General features: G+C 37.5%; 1 long non-coding RNA gene and 1 other non-coding gene across 3 annotated transcripts in view; one reads left to right on the top strand and one right to left on the bottom strand.

The window, feature by feature from the left end:
• Window positions 1-17,157, bottom strand: part of LOC143660831 (uncharacterized) — a 62,207-nt gene that overhangs the window by 11,001 nt on the left and 34,049 nt on the right. The window lies entirely within an intron of this gene.
• Window positions 16,102-16,208, top strand: LOC143661841 (U6 spliceosomal RNA). The gene has a single exon (XR_013164879.1). It is a non-coding gene; the product is annotated as a U6 spliceosomal RNA (small nuclear RNA).

Here is a 17,157-nt window from a genome sequence, read left to right as displayed (position 1 = left end):
CTGAAATAATAATCCATCTAGACGAGTGGGTTTCAACCAGGGGCAGTCGTGCCCCTTCCTCCCTGTTGCGGACATGTGGCATTGCCTGGAGACAGTTAGGGTTGGAGACAATTTTGGTTGCACATGCTACAGGCATCTAGTGGGTGAGGGCCAGGAATGCTGCTAAACATCCTGCAATGCACAGGACGGCTTCCCACAACAGTTACGTGGCCCAAAATATCAGTAGTGCTGAGGTTGAGAAATCCTGCCCTGGACAGTCTCTTTGCCTACATTAGCAATTAATCACATGTGCAGTCTTTGCCATCAGAATTATATGAACTACTGATGGGAAAAGCTTTTGTAGAGAGTTCAATAATGTGTGACAGCTCTACCCCATATTTGATGTTTCCTCTTAATTCTTCGTTCTGTCTCAGTCCTTGCTCCCCAGTTGTCATCTCCTCCTCCCCTAGCCATGATCTGGCTGAATTCATATTCTAGTTTTCCCTCTGATCTTTTCCTCCTTGACATCAAACTCCACTTGGGCTCCTTTGTCTTGCTCCCTAAGCAAGAACACAGAGGCTGGCCAGGAGCAAGATGGGTGGAGCTACAGGCCCGGGGTCGCCTCCAGGAATGTTCCTTGGGCCTCTCTTGGGGACTGCCTATTTTAGAAAGTCAGCTATTATTTTTGGAAGAATGGTTGGGTGGAGGAGGCAGGAGCTTGCTATGAGTGTCTTGGAGAAAATCCATATGCTAATTTTCCTAGAAATGGAGTAACTTCTACTCTACTTCTGGAAGGAGGATAAATGATTATACTCTACAATTGCCTACATGTTGCAACTCTGTTTAATAGTGAAATCTGGATGGTAGTCTCTGGCTGTGCAGATATTTTCAGTTGGCTCTTAGACAATAGCAACGTTGAATTTATTAGGAGAAGCTCTTAGACTCTTAGAGGACTGTTTGAATTTTTGTGAGAATGGAGAAACAGGACTAAGTAGTTTTGGTATTTTATTTTTGAGAAGAATTCTGACATAGATAAGTATTATCTTCATCTCAGTGATAAATATTAGAGCTATATATTCTAAATAATTGATTCCTTGAACATGATTGGGCTAACCATGACTGCTATAGTCAGTCTAAATTAGGATCTCCTCTGATCTGTGTAAAATATGCTGGTCATCTTCAGGTGAATATTCCTTCAGATCAGTAGTTCCCGAAGTGTGTTCCACAGACCCATGGGTACTCCTGACAGTTTTTTAGAGAGTTCTCAAGATCCAAACTTTATAATAACAATATTAAGACAATATTTTCCTTTTTCTCTGCCACTCTTCTCACTGATTTTGCATTGATGGTACAAAAGCGATGGCAGCTGTAACTGTGGGAACATTGGCACAAAACATGGCAGTGGAACCAAAATATCCTAGCACTCACTGTCTTTTTCACCATCGCACACTTCAGCAAAAAGAAAAGCCAGTTTAACTTAATGAGTTATTGATGAAGCAGTAAAAATTACTAATTTTATTAAATCTTGATTTTTGGATACCTATCTTTTTAATATTCTGTGTGGCAAAAGGGGAAGTCCACTGTTGCTGCACACTGAAGTGCAAAAATACAATGGTTGTCTTGAGGAAAAGCACTTTTGCAATTATTTCAGTTGCAAGTCAAACTCTCCCCACCACCCCACCATCTTTTTTTTTTTTTTTTTTAATAGAACACAGTTTTTACTTGAAAGAAAAACTGACAGATACACTATGGTTATTCAAATTTGGGTGTTCAGCAGGAGATTTCTCAGAATGAATGACATGAGCCTATCATATCAAGGAAAAACCTGGCAGTATTTGTTGCTAAAGATAAAACTTGCTTGTTCAAGCAAGAATTAGAATTTTGGAGAACTTGTGTCTGTCACTGTGAGCTTGACAGCTTCCCAGTACTAAAAGAATTTTCTAATTAGATGAGTGGTGATACTAATGAATGTGATTTTTTAGTATTGTGTAATGAAATCTGTCAACATTTGGAAGATCTGAATAACCTCATGTAGTGATATTTTCAAGATGATCAAGGAATAACATTACCAAATCATGCATGGAAGAAAGAAACATTTAAAGTGGAGAATAGACCAGTGGATTTTAATGTAAAAAATGGGGAAAATTAATTGATATGGTATCAGAATCCACATTGCAAGTAACTTTTAAGTAACAACCACTTGATCAACATGAAGATGTAAGACATCACCTAAAAAAATCTCCCCAGAAATTCAGTGAAGTAAAAGGATACATCCCACTTGCTTAAAACTGGAATATGGTAGAGACTGGAGAGGGATTCAATTAATGCTGAATTGAAGAAAAAGAAAAATATCCGGTAGGAAACTTCCATCCCAGACCTGCCAGTCTTTTTCCTTTCCTCTCACTCAGTCCTGTTGCAGATTGGGAGTTGCTCAGAGTTGCTCAGTGGCCCAGATTCCCTCCCCCCTCCCACTGGGGACACAGACTATAAAGCCTCTCCCAGCCGGGAGTTAGAGCTCCACACATATCCAGGCAGAGGGACCCAAGGCCACAGGTGGAGCACAGCTATTGAGGAGTGCTGCATATAAAAGGGCCCCCAGGGGGTTGGAGGAGGGGGAGAGAGAGACACTCTGATAATGGTGAACTAACTCAATCCAGTAACTGTCAGCTGGACCACCTAATGCAAAATGGGCTTTCCTGGAGTGACTCAACTTTCTGCATTGACCCCATCTGGCTCCTTGAGGCAGGATACCCTAATAGGTAAGAAATCAGAGACAAAAATGACTCATAGAGAAAAAGTGTATGTGTGTAGGAGGCTTTACAGAACTGCTGTAAGAGAGGAGAGTCTCAGAACTGAGAAATGTAAGGAAAAGTAGGCACTGGGTGAGGGAGAAAATTTAAACAAATCTTAGGATCTGGGAAGTAAATTCTGCACAAGAACAAACAGAAAAGATCAGGATTCCTAGAGAAGGAATGAAGGAAAGGAAGCTTTCTCTTGGAGGTGAAACAATTCCAAAAAAACCACACTCTTAAAAGGTGAGGAGTCAGATGAAGAAGAGCTGAGAAAATCTGATCAGTTATACTTGGGTTATTCTAAAGGTCTAGAATAAGTTGGACCAAGAATCAAAGAAGAGTCTAATACAAAGCCAATCAACAATAAAACCCTAGACAAGAGGGAGAAACTGACCTTCAGAGTTAACTCATCAAGATAATTAGATGCCCAGACACCAGCAAAAAATTACAAGCCATGCTAAGAAACATGAAGATATGACTCAGTCAAGGGAACAAATTAAAACTTCAGAGGAAAAAAACACTTCAGAGGAGACCCAGAATTTGGAACAACTAATGAAAGAAGTCCAAGTAAATCTCCTAAATCAATTTAAGAAGATAAAGGAAAATATGCATAAAGAGCTAAAGGATTTTAAGGAGACAGTAAATGAACATAAAGAAAAGTTTGAAAGTATAAAAAGAAACATAACAGAAATTATTGGGATGAAAGGCACAATAGTAGAAATTGAAAATATACTAGAGGCATACAACTGCAGATTTGAACAGGCAGAAGAATGAATTAGTGTACTAGAAGACAGGACAATTAAAACCATATAGTCAGAAGAACACGTAGAGAAAAGAATAGAAAAAATGAGCTATATCTTAGGGACTTGAGTGACAGAACAAAGCACACAAACATACACATCATGGGTGTTGCAGAAGGAGAAGAGAAGGGAAAGTGGGCAGAAAGAATATTTGCAGAAATTTGCCCCAGAACTTCCTAACTCTTATGGAAAATATAAATACACATGCCCAAGAAGGGCAACATACTTCAAATAGATTAAATCCTAATAGACCTACTTCAAGGCATATACTAATCATAATGTCAAATGCCAAACATAAAGAAAGAATTCTGAAAGCTGCAAGAGAAAAGTGATTTGTCACATACAAGGATCCTTAATAAGACTAAGTGCAAATTTCTCATCAGAAACCATGAAGATGAGAAGGCAGTGGTATAATATATTGAAGGTACTGAAAGAGAAAAGCTGCCAGCCAAAAAGCCTTTATCTAGCAAAATTGTCCTGCAAAAATGAGGGAGAGTTTAAAATATTCAAAGACAACCATGAATCAGAATTTATGGGATGCAGTGAAGGTAGTGCTGAGAGAAAAATTTAGAGCCCTAAATGCTTACATTAAAAAAGAAGAAAGATCTAAAATCAAAGACCTGGGGGAACTAGAAATAGAATGCAAAACTAATCCCAAAGCAAGGAGAAGAAAAGAAAGATTAGAGCAAAAATAAATGAAATGGAGAATAAAATTAATAGAGAGAATTAACAAACCCAAAAGTTGGTTCTTTGAAAAGACCAATAAAATTGACAAACCCTTCGCTAGACTGACAAAGAAAAAAAAAGAGGGAGTATACAAATAAATAAAATCAGAAATGAGGGGGGGGACGTTACTATTGACCCCATAGAAATAAAAAGGGTCATAAGAAGATAATATGAATAGTTGTATGACAACAAATTAGACAACCTAGATGAAATAAACTAATTCCTAGATACACATGAACCACCTACACTGACTCAAGAGAAAATATAAGACCTCAACAGACCAATTATAAGTAAAGAGATTAAATCAGTCATCAAAAACCTCCCAACAAAGAAAAGCCCAGGACCAGACTGCTTCACAGGTGAATTCTATCAGTTGTTCCAAGAAGAATGATCCTGCTCAAACTTTTCCAAAAAACTGAAGATGAACACTTCCTAATTCATTCTTTAAGGCCAACATCACCATAATACCAAAGCCAGATAAGGACACCACAAGAAAACACCAATTTCTTTTATGAATACAGGTGTAAAAATCCTTGACAAAATACTTGCAAATCAAATCCAACAGCACATTAAAAGTAGTATCCACCATGGTCAAGTAGCTTTTATCCCACGTTTGTAGTTGTGGCTCAACATAAAAAAATTTATTAATATAATATACCACATTGCCAAAATGAAGGGGAAAAAAACACATGACCATCTCCATTGCTGCAGAAAAGGCAATGACAAAAATCCAGCATCCTTTTCTTGATAAAAATACTTCAAAAGGTGGGGATCAAAGGAAACTTCATCAACATGATAAAGGGAATATATGAAAAATCCACAGCTGACATCACCTTTAATTGTGAAAGACTGAAAACTTTCTGACACCAGTATTATTCAACATAGTACTGGAAGTTCTAGTCAGAGCAGTTAGGCTAGTAAAAGAAATAAAAGGAATTGGAAAGGAAGCAGTAAAACTTTTCCCATTTGTAAAATGTCACGATTCTATATATAGAAAGTTCTGAAAATCTACAGCAAAGCTATTAGAGCTAATAAACTGTATCCCTCAGTAAAGTGATGGGATACAAGATCAACATGCAAATATTGCAAGTGCTTCTATATACTAGTAATGAGGAATCTGAGTAGGACATCAAGAAGAAAAATTCTATTTACAATAGTAACTAAAAGAATTTAAAATCTAGGAATAAATTTAACTAAGAATATAAGGACTTTTACTCAGAAAACTATAAAACATTGCTAAAAGAAATCAAAGAAGACATTCTGTGTTCATGAATTGGAAGACTAAATATCATCAAGATGTCAATTCTACCCAAAATCATTCACAGATTCGATGCAACCCCAATCAAAATGCCAATAGCCTACTTCCTAGAAATGGAAAAGCCAATTATCAAATTTATTTGGAATGGTAAGTGTCCCTGAATAGCCAAAAAAATCTTGAAAAGGAAGAATGAAGTTGGAGGGCACCACTTCCTTACTTTAAAGCATATTACAAAGCTACAGTGCTCAAACTAGCATGGCATTGACACAAGGACAGATATATTGACCAATGGAATTGAATTGAAAGTTCAGCAATAGACTTTACATCTATGGCCAGTTGATTTTTTTTTTTTTTTTTTGGCTTAAACGACAGGAATTTATTGGTTCACAATTTGAGGTTAGGAGAAATCCCAAAGCAGGTGTCAGCAAGGCAACGTTCTTTCACCAAAGACCGTGGTGTTCTGGGGCTGGGTGCCGGCCATCCTTGGTCCTTAGCCTTTCTATAGCATGACCATGTACATGGCAGCATCTGTCTTCTCTTTCGGATCCCACTGGCTTCCAGCTTCTGGCTTTCTCCATACATAGGGCATCCAGTAACAGGATTAAGACCCATCCTGCTTCAGTTGGGCCTCACCTCAACTGAAGTAACATTATCAAAAGTTCCTATTTACAATGGGTTCACACCTCTAGGGATGGATTCAGATAAAAAACATGTTTCTCCAGGGTACCTAACTCCAAGCCACTGCAGATATTTCAAAAACTGGAAGGTACGTCACACGTAAAACCATCCGTTGTGCATATTCTCATGCCAGAAAATGGTCAGCAATCTTGAATCTAAAGTTTGTTTTAAAGTATGTTTGGGGGAAGACCATGGGTTCTAGTCACAGATCTGGGTTCTATAACTTCGGTTCTGGTCACAGGTCTGTCTTTGCAGACGGTGTACCCTTCAGGAAATCATTAAAGCTTCCCTTTCTAACCTGGTGATTTCTCAAGATGATCTCAAATCTCTGTGATGTTAAAAGTGTTGGTGTGTTGGTGCTGGAGCCTGGCAGGGGAGTAGGCTCCTTGCTGTGTCCAGACTTCAGAGGTGTGATAGCTTTGTCATTGTCATCAGCAGCAGCGGCAGAATGGGCGCTATTCTTCAAAGACCTTCACAGTACCTGGTTTTTTTTTTTTGTTTTTTTTTTTTCCAATTGTCTCTCTCTGCAGATGCTTACTGTGCTATGGGTGGGAGGTGGAAAAAGGCTTACAAATAGCGTAAAAAACTTGACTGCAGCAGGAGGTGACATAGAATGGTGTAAAGAAAACAGGTGCTGAACTCAGACTGGTTTGGATTCTTTAACACTGTCAAGTGAGAGATGAGCGTAGTGAAAAGGAGAGAGGCTGCTTTCAGGTTGCACTAGGAATCTTCTCATCCAAATGGATCAAGACCAGCTGTTAGTGGGTTAATTAAACATGTGTGCATGCATCTTGTAAAGCAGGCTTTCTCTTTGAGTAAGAGATGAGTTTAGTATAGTCTTCCACAGTATAGATGATTTTCTGCTTTGGTTTTTTTCAAGTGGAGCAAAATCCTTGTGATTCTTTAAGCCACAGACGTTCCCTGGACTTCAAACCAGCACCTGCCTCCAGTCTCTTCTGGGTATAGCTTGGCAGGAGCTGCAGGAAAAAGAAGGAAGCAAGGCTATTTAGAATATGCACTGATTATCCAGAGGTTCCTTGCTGTTGGTGATCTGAAGAGACCAGGTTGCTATTTTCCTTGCTTGGCAATTTCTCATGCCTGTAGTACTTGAGAATCCAGATCAGATTCTTTCATATCTCTAGTCAAAGTCTGATCACTTTTTAAACAAGTTGCTGTATGGGGTAATGCTGACTTTCATAGTTTCAGTGCTCTAACTCTGAGTCGCAGGGGTCACATAAATACCCAAAGTTTCAGGAAATGACTCTCAAAATTTAGAAATAACAGTTACAACTAGGAATATATGTGCTGCCGTAAGAGCTTACAATCTAGGACACTTTACTATAGGCTCCACCCTGATAACCCATGTTCTGGATTTCAGTTCTCTGAGTTTGTATATTATAGTTATCCATATGAGTGAAGCATGATAAAATTTGCCTTTTTGTTTCAGGCATTTCATTCAACATACTGTCCTCAAGGTTCATTCACCTAGTTGCAGGCCTCACAACTTCATTCCTTCTTGAAGCCCCTCAGTAGTCCATTGTATGCATAGACCACAGTTCCCTCTTCCATGCCTCAGTCTTGTACTTTTAGGTCACTTCCATGCATTGCAAATCATGAACAGTACTACCATGAATACCAGCGTGCAACTGTGTCTCCACTCTTAGTACCTCCAGGCATAGAGCTAGCAACAGGGTTGCAGGATCATATGGCATCCCCACCCCTAGCCTCCTGTGGATCCACCAGGTTGCCTTCCAGAGGGGCTGCACCTCTCAGCTCCCCTACCAACAGTAAATAGGTATATCTCTTTCTCCACATTTTCTCTAGTACTTTTTTCTCTGTGTATATTTTTAAACAGTTTCATTTGCACATTATACAATCCAACCTAGATAAATACTCATGTCTTCACCACCATAATCTATATGAAGACATTTCCTTTTTTTCTGCAAAGAATCTACACACCTCCCCAATATCCCCTGCTTTTTGATGTTTAGTTTTGGCATTTCTCTTTGTTACATTCGGTGGAAACATATTACAGTGTTACTGTTACCTATACACCCTAGCTTGCATTGGTTGTATTTTTTTCTTGGATACCATCCCATTTTCAACATTCTGCAGGGTTGGCATTCATTTGTCCCCCCTCCCATGGAAAAACGTTTTTATTTTTGTACATTTAATCCCCATCATTGTCCACTATAGGCATTCGTAAGTTGTACTGTCTCTGTCTTTATCTTCTATCTTTCATTCTGGTGTCATACGTGTCCCCAGGCCCTTCTGCCTCAATCATACATTCAGTTCATTCAATGTACTTGTATTATTGTACTATGATCAGATAGTATTGTACTATCCATTTCAGAGGTTTTACAATCGGTCCTGCTCCACATTCTGTATTTCTTTAGCACCAAACACCCAATATCTACCCTCTTTCTATCCCCTAATAACCTGAGTTTAACTTTAATTCTCAAAATTCACTCATTAACATTAGTTCATATTAGTGAATCCATACAGTATTTGTCCTTTGGTTTCTGGCTAATTTCACTGCATAATGTCCTCAAGTTTCATCCATATTGTTATATGCTTCATGACTTTATTCTGTCCTACAGCTGCATAATATTCCGTCATATGTATATACCATAGCTTGTTTAGCCACTTATCCATTAATGGCTCTTGGTAATCACAAATAATGCTGCTATAAACATTGGTGTGCAAGTGTCTATTTGTGTCCTTACTTTCAGTTCCTCTGAATATATACCTAGTAATGGGATTGCTAGATTATATGGCAATTCTATACATAGCTTCCTGAGGAAATGCCAAACTACCTTTCAGAGTGATTACACCATTTTACATTCCCACCAACAGTGGATAAGAGTGATTCTTTCTCCACATCCTCTCCAGCATTTGCCATTTTCTGTACTTTTCTTTACAATGACCATTTTAGTGGGTGTGAGATGATATCTCATTGTGGTTTTGATTTACATTTTTCTAATAGTCTTTTGCGCTGGTTTGAAAGGAAGTATGCCCCCTAAGAAAAGCCATGTTTTAATATAAATCCCATTTCTTAAAGGTAGAATAATCCCTATTCAATACTGTATATTTGAAACTGTAATGAGATCATTTCCCTGGTTGATGTGATTTAGTTAAGAATGGTTGTTAAACTGGATTAGGGATGACATGTCTCCACCCATTTGAGTGGGTCTTGATTAGTTTCTGAAGTCCTATAAAAGAGGAAACATTTTGGAGAATGAGAGATTCAGAGAGATTCAGAGAGAGCAACACTACAAAGCAGAGAGTCCACCAGCCAGTGACCTTTGGAGATGAAGAAGGAAGATGCCTCCCGGGGAGCTTCATGAAACAGGAAGCCAGGAGAGAAAGCTAGCAGATGACGCCGTGTTCGCCATGTGCCCTTCCAGCTGAGAGAAGCCCTGACTGTGTTCGTCATGTGCCTTCTCACTTGAGAGAGAAACCTTGAACTTCATCGGTCTTCTTGAACCAAGGTATCTTTCCCTAGATGCCTTTGATTGGACATTTCTTTAGACTTGTTTTAATTGGGACATTTTCTCGGCTTTAGAACTGTAAACTAGCAACTCATTAAATTCCCCTTTTTAAAAGCCATTCTGTTTCTGGTATATTGCATTTCAGCAGCTAGCAAACCAGAACACCTTTGAAATTGAGCATCTTTTCTTGTGCCTTTTAGCCATTTGTATTTCCTCTTCTAAAAAGTGTCTGTTCATGTCTTTTGCCCATTTGTAAAATTGGGTTGTTTTTTTTGTTGTTGAGTTGTAGGATTTCTTTGTATATTCTGGGTATTAAACCCTTGTCTGATATGTGCTTTCCAAATATTTTTTCCTATTTCATACACTGCCTTTTCACTTTCCTGACAAAGTTATTTGGTGCAAAAAAGTGTTTCATTTTGAGGAGATCCCATCTATCCACTTCTTTTTTCATTGCTTGGCTTTGGCTCTAATGTTTAGGTCTTTGATGTATTTTGAGTTAACTTTTGTATAGGGTGTGAGATGTGGATCTTTTCTCATTCTTTTGCATATAGATATCCAGTTCTTCAGACACAGTTTTTTGAAGAGACTGCTCTGTCCCAGGTTGGTTGACTTGACCACTTTATCAAAGATCAGTTGTCCATAGATGAGATGGTCTATTTTTGAACTTTCAGTATCATTCCATTGGTCAGTATATCTATCTTTTTGCCAGTAGCTTTGTAATATGCTTTAAAGTTAGGTAGTATGAGGACTCCCACTTCATTCCTCTTTTTCAAGATATTTTTGGCTATTTGGGGCAACTTGCCCTTCCAAATAATTTTGGTTGTTGATTTTTCTATTTCTGCAAAGTAAGTTATTGGGATTATAATTGGTATTGCATTGAATGCATACATCAATTTGGGTAGAATTGACATCTTACCTATATTTGGTCTTTCTAGCCATGAACATGGTATGCCTTTCCATGTCTTTAGGTATTCCAATGATTTCTTTTAGCAATTTCTTATACTTTTCTGTATATGTCTTTTGTATCCTTAGTTAAATTTATTCCTAAAAATTTGATTATTTAGGTTGCTATTGTAAATAGAATTTTTTCCTTAATTTCTTCATCAGATTGCTCATTACTAGTATATAGAAACACTACTGATTTGGGGGTGTTAATATTGTACCCTGCCACTGTGCTGTACTTGTTATTAGCTCTAGTAGCTTTGCTGTAGATTTTTCAGGATTTTAGACATATAGTATCATATTACTTACAAAAAGTGAGAGTTTTACTTCTTTCTTTCCAATGTGGATGTCATTTCTTTTTCTTGTCTAATTGCTCTGGCTAGAACTTCCAGCACAATGTTAAATAATAATGGTGACAAGGGGCATCCTTGTCTTGTGTCTGATCTTGGAGGTAAAACTTTAAGTCTTTCCCCATTGAGACTGATACTAGTTATGGGTTTTTCATATATTCCCTTTATCATGTTCAGAAAGTTCCCTTTATTCCTATTCTTTGAAGTGTTTTCATCAAGAAAGGATGTTGAATTTTGTCAAATGCCTTTTCTGCATCATTTGAAATGATCATGTGGTTTTTCTGCTTTGACTTATTAATATAATATACACTAATTGATTTTCTTATATTGAACCAGCCTTGCATACCTGAAATAAATCCCACCTGGTCATGGTGTATAATTCTTTTAATGTGCTGCTGGATTTGATTTGCAAGAATTTTGTTGAGGATTTTTGCATCTATATTCATTAGAGAGATTGGTCTGTAATTTTCTTTTCTGCTAGTATCTTTGTCTGGCTTTGGTATGAAGGTTATGTTGGCTTCATAGAGTGATTCAGGTAGCCTTCCGCCTTCAATTTTTTTGAAGAGTTTGAGCAGGATTAGTACTAATTCTTTCTTGAATGTTTGGTAGAATTCACATGTGAAGCTGTCTAGTCCTGGACTTTCCTTTTTGGGAGCTTTTTGATGACTGATTCAATCTCTTTTCTTGTGATTGGTTTATTGAGGTCATCTGTTTCTTCTTGAGTCAATGTACGTTGTTCATGCCTTTCTAGAAAGTTACAATTTCATCTACATTGTCTAGTTTCTATTAGCAGCTAGCATATAATTGCTCATAGTATTCTCTCATTACCTTCTTTATTTTTGTGGGGTCAGTGGTTTTGTCCCTTCTTCCATTTCTGATTTTATTTATTTGCATCTTCTCTCTCTCTCTTTTTTTAGCTAAGGGTCCATTGATTTTGTTGATTTTCTTAAAGAACCAACTTCTGATTTTGTTGATTTTCTCTATTGTTTTCATATTCATTTCTGCTCTAATTTTGTGGTTTCTTTGTTTCATTTGCTTTGGGGTTAGTTTTCTGTTCCTTCTCTGGTTCTTCTGGGTGAACAGTTAATTCATCAGTTTTTGCTCTTCTTTTTTATTTTATTTTATTCATTTTTTTAATTAATTTTAAAAAATTAACACATTTAGAAATCATTCCATTCTACATATGCAATCAGTAATTCTTAATATCATCACATAGATGTATGATCATCATTTCTTAGTACATTTGCATCGATTTAGAAAAAGAAATAGCAAGACAACAGAAAAAGAAATAAAATGATAATATAGACAAAAAAATAAAAATAAAAAATACAAAAAATATATTAAAAAACTATAGCTCAGATGCAACTTCATTCAGTGTTTTAACATAATCACATTATTTTATTTATTTATTTATTTTTGTATGCTATATGATGGGATCACATTTCATTATTTTTCCATGTGAGTATTCTGTTATTGCAGCACCATTTTTTTTTAATTTTGCTTGTTTGTTTTGCTTGTTTGCTTCTTTTGGGGAAATGCATGGACCAGGAATTGAACCTGGACCTCCCTCATGGCAGGCAAGAATTCTATCACTGAACTATCCTTGCACCCCTTCTTTCTTTTTTTTAATATAGGTATTTAAGACAATAAATTTCCCTCTCAGTACCACCTTTGCTATATTCTATAAATTTTAATGTTGTGTTTTCATTTTCATTTGCCTCAAGATGTTTTCTGATTTTTCTCTCATAACTTCTTTCTTGACCCACTGGTTGTTTAAGAGTGTGCTGTTTAGTCTCCATATATTTGTGAATTTTCTGGCCCTCTACCTATTATTGATTTCCAACTTCATTGTCTGAGAAAGTGTTTTGTGTAATTTCAATCTTTTTAAATTTATTGAGACTTGCTTTGTGACACAGCATATGGTCTATCATTGAGAATGATCCATGAGCACTTGAGAAAAAATGTGTATCCTGCTGTTGTGGGATGTAATGTTCTGTAAATGTCTATGAAGTCTATCTCACTTGTCATATTATTCAAAATCTCTGTTTCCTTATTGATCCTCTGTCTAGATGTTCTATCCATAGATGAAAGCAGGTAACTGAAGTCTCTAAGTATTATGGTAGAGTTGTCTACTTCTGTCTTCAGTGTTGTTAGTGTTTGCCTCATGCATTTTGGAGCAATCTGACTTGGTGCACAAATATTAATGATTGTCATGCCTTCTTATTGAATTTATTAATTTTATTTTATTGATAGTGTCCTTTTCTGTCTCTTTTAATTGTTTTACATTTGAAGTCTAGTTTGTTGATTTTAGTATAGCTACCCTTCCTCTCTTCTGATTGTTGTTTTCATGAAATATCTTTTCCCAACCTTTCACCTTCAACCTATTTTTGTCATTGGGTCTAAAGTGAGTCTTCTGTAGGCAGCATATAGATGGGTCCTGTTTTTTAATCCATTCTACCAGTCTATGTCTTATGATTGGGGAGTTTAATCATTAATGTTTATTGTTGCTACTGTAAAGCAGTACTTTACATTGTCTTTTGGATTTTATATGTCATATCTTTTTTCTCTCTTTTTTACATTTACTGATAGTCTTCATTTCTACATGCTTCTCCAGATCCCTCTCTCTGGTATTTTCCTATCTGCCTGTAGTGCTCCCTTTAAGTATTTCTTATAGAGCCAGTCTCTTAGTCACAAATTCTCTCAGTGATGGTTTGTCTGAAAATATTTTGATCTCCCCCTCGTTATTTTTTATTTTCACCCCTTATTTTTGAAGGACAGTTTTGGTGGGTATAGAATTCTTGGAATTTTTTCTCTTTCAGGTACATAAATATATCATACCACTGCCTTCTCACCTCCATGGTTTCTGCTGAGAAATCCACACATAATCTTATTGAGCTTCCCTTATATGTGGATTGCTTTTCTCTTGCTGCTTTCAAAACCCTCTCTCTGTCTTTGATATTTGACATTCTGACTAGTAAATGTCTTGGAGTAGGACTGTTTGGATCTATTCTATTTGGTGTATGCTGTACTTCTTGTATTTATAATTTTAGTCTTTCATAAGAGATGGGAAATTTTCGGTGATTATATCCTCTATTAGTTTTTCTGCTCCTTTTTCCTTCTCTTCTCCTTCTATAACACCCATAACATGTATATTCAGGCACTTCATCTTGTCATTCAATTCCCCGAGACCCTGTTCATACTTTTCCATTCTTTTCCCTATCTTTTCTTTTGTGTGTTAGATTTCAGATGTCCTGTCCTTTAGTTCACTAATTCTTTATTCTGCCTCTGCAAATCTGTTGTTGTAGATCTTCATTGTTTTCTCCATCTCTTCTATTGTGACTTGCATTCTCATAAGTCTGTGCTTGTTTTTTCAAACTTTTTAGTTCTTCTTTACATTTGTCCAATGTCTTCTTTATATCTTCCCTCAAATCTTTGATTTTATTTTTGATGAGATTTTCATGTCTGTTTGAACATCCTGAATTAGTTGTTTCAACTCCTGAATATCATTTTAACTTTTGGTTTGTTCCTTTGACTGGGCTATATCTTTGATTTTCATAGTATGACTTGTTATTTTTTTGCTGGCATCTGGGCATTTGCTTTCCTTAATTAATTTATTCTGGAGGTTGTTTTAACTCTTTTACCTAGGGTTTTCTTGTTTGACGGCTTTATTCTCTATTCATTCTTTAGCATTCAGTTCAACTTATCCTAGACCTCTAGCATAGGTTCTGTTTAACTAATCAGAATTTTTCAGCTCTTGCTTTTCTGTTTCTTGCCCTGCCTATATGGCTCCTTTGTTTTTAAAGGGTCTCCTCAGATATAATTGACTCCAGCTAGATTTCCCCAGAGCAGACAGGTCCATGTCTCAGGAGGAGAGAGAGTAGCCAGTACCAAGTTTCCTTGGGGTTAGACCCAGCAGCTTGTCAACATTTCCTATGATGCCTGTAGACTCTGTACATTTCCTATTCTGCCCAGCATGTGGTGCTTGCCTGCTCACAGCTTCTTACCAGTGTAAAGTGATGTGGTGACTTTAATTTCAACACCTGTCCCTGTCAGGGGTATGGTTGAGACTGAGGCTGCAGTAGGAGGTGGGCTTTGAATGCTTATGTTTTCTAGCCCCTGGGGCTTGAATTCTGTCAAGGAGAGCTTCCACTTGAGCTGGGCCCCAACCACCCCTTCTTAGGGAAGATATACCCTTTAGGGAATAGTCCACCTGACTATTTACTTTGTCTCTCAGGCATGGCTCAATTCTGCCCTTGCCTGGGGCACTGCTGGAGCCTAAGAGTGCTTGCAGTTCTATCTAATGAGCTGTTAAGAAGTTAAGAAAAAAAAAAAGTCTTTCCAGAGCTGGACTTCTGTTCCTGGATTTGCCAAACAGGAGCTGGGGTTGGTATATGGCTCGTGTCCCCAGGCCAGATGTGCCCCCTTTTTGGGGGTCCAGGCCTTTTCCAGCATTTTGTGCTGTCCAACTCAAAAAGCTGTTTTTTTGCTTGTTTATTTTATTTTTCTGTCAGCTTCTTCTCTGCCTGGGCAAAAACTGTTGGTTTCTTTAGTATTTACTCTAGGATTATCTGTGCTTGGGGCCTGTTTTCAGCAGCCAGAATTTCTTAATAATTCCACAATTGGAGCTTGGTTTAACTAACTCTTTGTTACTTGTTCCCTGGGGGACCCAGCCTGCTGTGCCCATGGGGGAGGGGCACTGGCCTCTGCAGCTTAGGAGACTTACATTTCTTTGTGGTATCTCAGCCGTTCCACCTGTTCCAGACTAGTGTATGATTTGTGCCTGGTCACTGCTGTCCTCCCAGCAGTTGTTCCATACGGTTCCTAGCTATTTACTAGCTGCTCTGGAAGACAAAATAAATTCCACACCTCACTATGCCGACTGGCCAACTCATTTTTTTTGGCTTTTTTTTTTAATTGTCAAAACAAAATAACACACAGACATAAACATTCTTAACATATGAACATTCCATACTTAATGTACAATCAGTGGCTCATGATATCCTCACATAGTTGTATATTCATCACCATGGTCATTTCTTAGAACATTTGCATCACTCTAGAAAAAGAAATAAAAAGAAAAAAGAAGTGCTCACTTCGGCAGCACATATACTAAAATTGGAACAATACAGAGAAGATTAGCATGGCCCCTGCGCAAGGATGACACGCAAATTTGTGAAGCGTTCCATATTTTTATGATATGTTGAATCCCTCACCACCACCTTTTTTTTTTTAACCAGGGAAGTCTGTTGAAATAAAACATACAGTCTGACAGACAAAAAAAAAAAAAAAAAGAAAGAACTTAAACATACCATACCCCTTACCCCTCCCTCTCATTGACCACTAGTATTTCCATCCACCCAATATATTTTAACCTTTGTTCCCCCTATTTTTTTTCTTTACCCCTTACCATTCCCTTTCATTGAGTGCTAGTGTTTCAATCTACTCAATTTAACATTTGTTCCCCTTATTATTTATTTATTTTTAATCTATATTTTTTACTCATCTGTCCATACTGTAGATAAAAGGAGCATCAGACACGAGGTATTCACAATCGCATAGTTGCACTGCGAAAGCGCCATCATTATATAATCATCTTCACAAAACATGGCTACTGGAACACAGCTCTACAGTTTCAGGTACTTCCTACTAGCCTCTCTAAAACATCTTAAACTAAAAAGGAGGTATCTATGTAATCCATAAGAATAACCTTCAGGATAACCTCTCAACTCTGTTTGAAATCCTTCAGGCATTGACAATTTATTTTGTCTCATTTCTCTCTTCCCCCTTTCAGTCGAGAAGTTTCCCTCAATCTCTTGATGCTGAGTCCCACATTGCCAGGGAGGTTTACACCTCTGGGAGTCAGATCACAGGTAGAGAAGGGGAAGGCAGTGAGTTTGCTTGCCATGTTGGCTGAGAGAGAGAGAAAGAGAGAGAGGCCACATCTGAACAACAAAAGAGATTTTTTGGGGGTGACTCTTAGGAATAATTTTAAGTAGTCTTAGCTTATCCTTTGCGGGGATCAGTTTCATAGGAACAAACTCCAAGACTGAGGGCTCAGCCAATTGATTTGTTGTCCCTACCACTTGCGAGAATATCAGGAGTTCTCCAAAAGGGGAAGTTGAATTTTCCCCCTTTCTTGCA

Source organism: Tamandua tetradactyla, chromosome 17 (assembly GCF_023851605.1).
Source record: "Tamandua tetradactyla isolate mTamTet1 chromosome 17, mTamTet1.pri, whole genome shotgun sequence".
NCBI lineage: Eukaryota > Metazoa > Chordata > Mammalia > Pilosa > Myrmecophagidae > Tamandua > Tamandua tetradactyla.
This window is presented reverse-complemented; position numbering and strand designations above follow the sequence as displayed.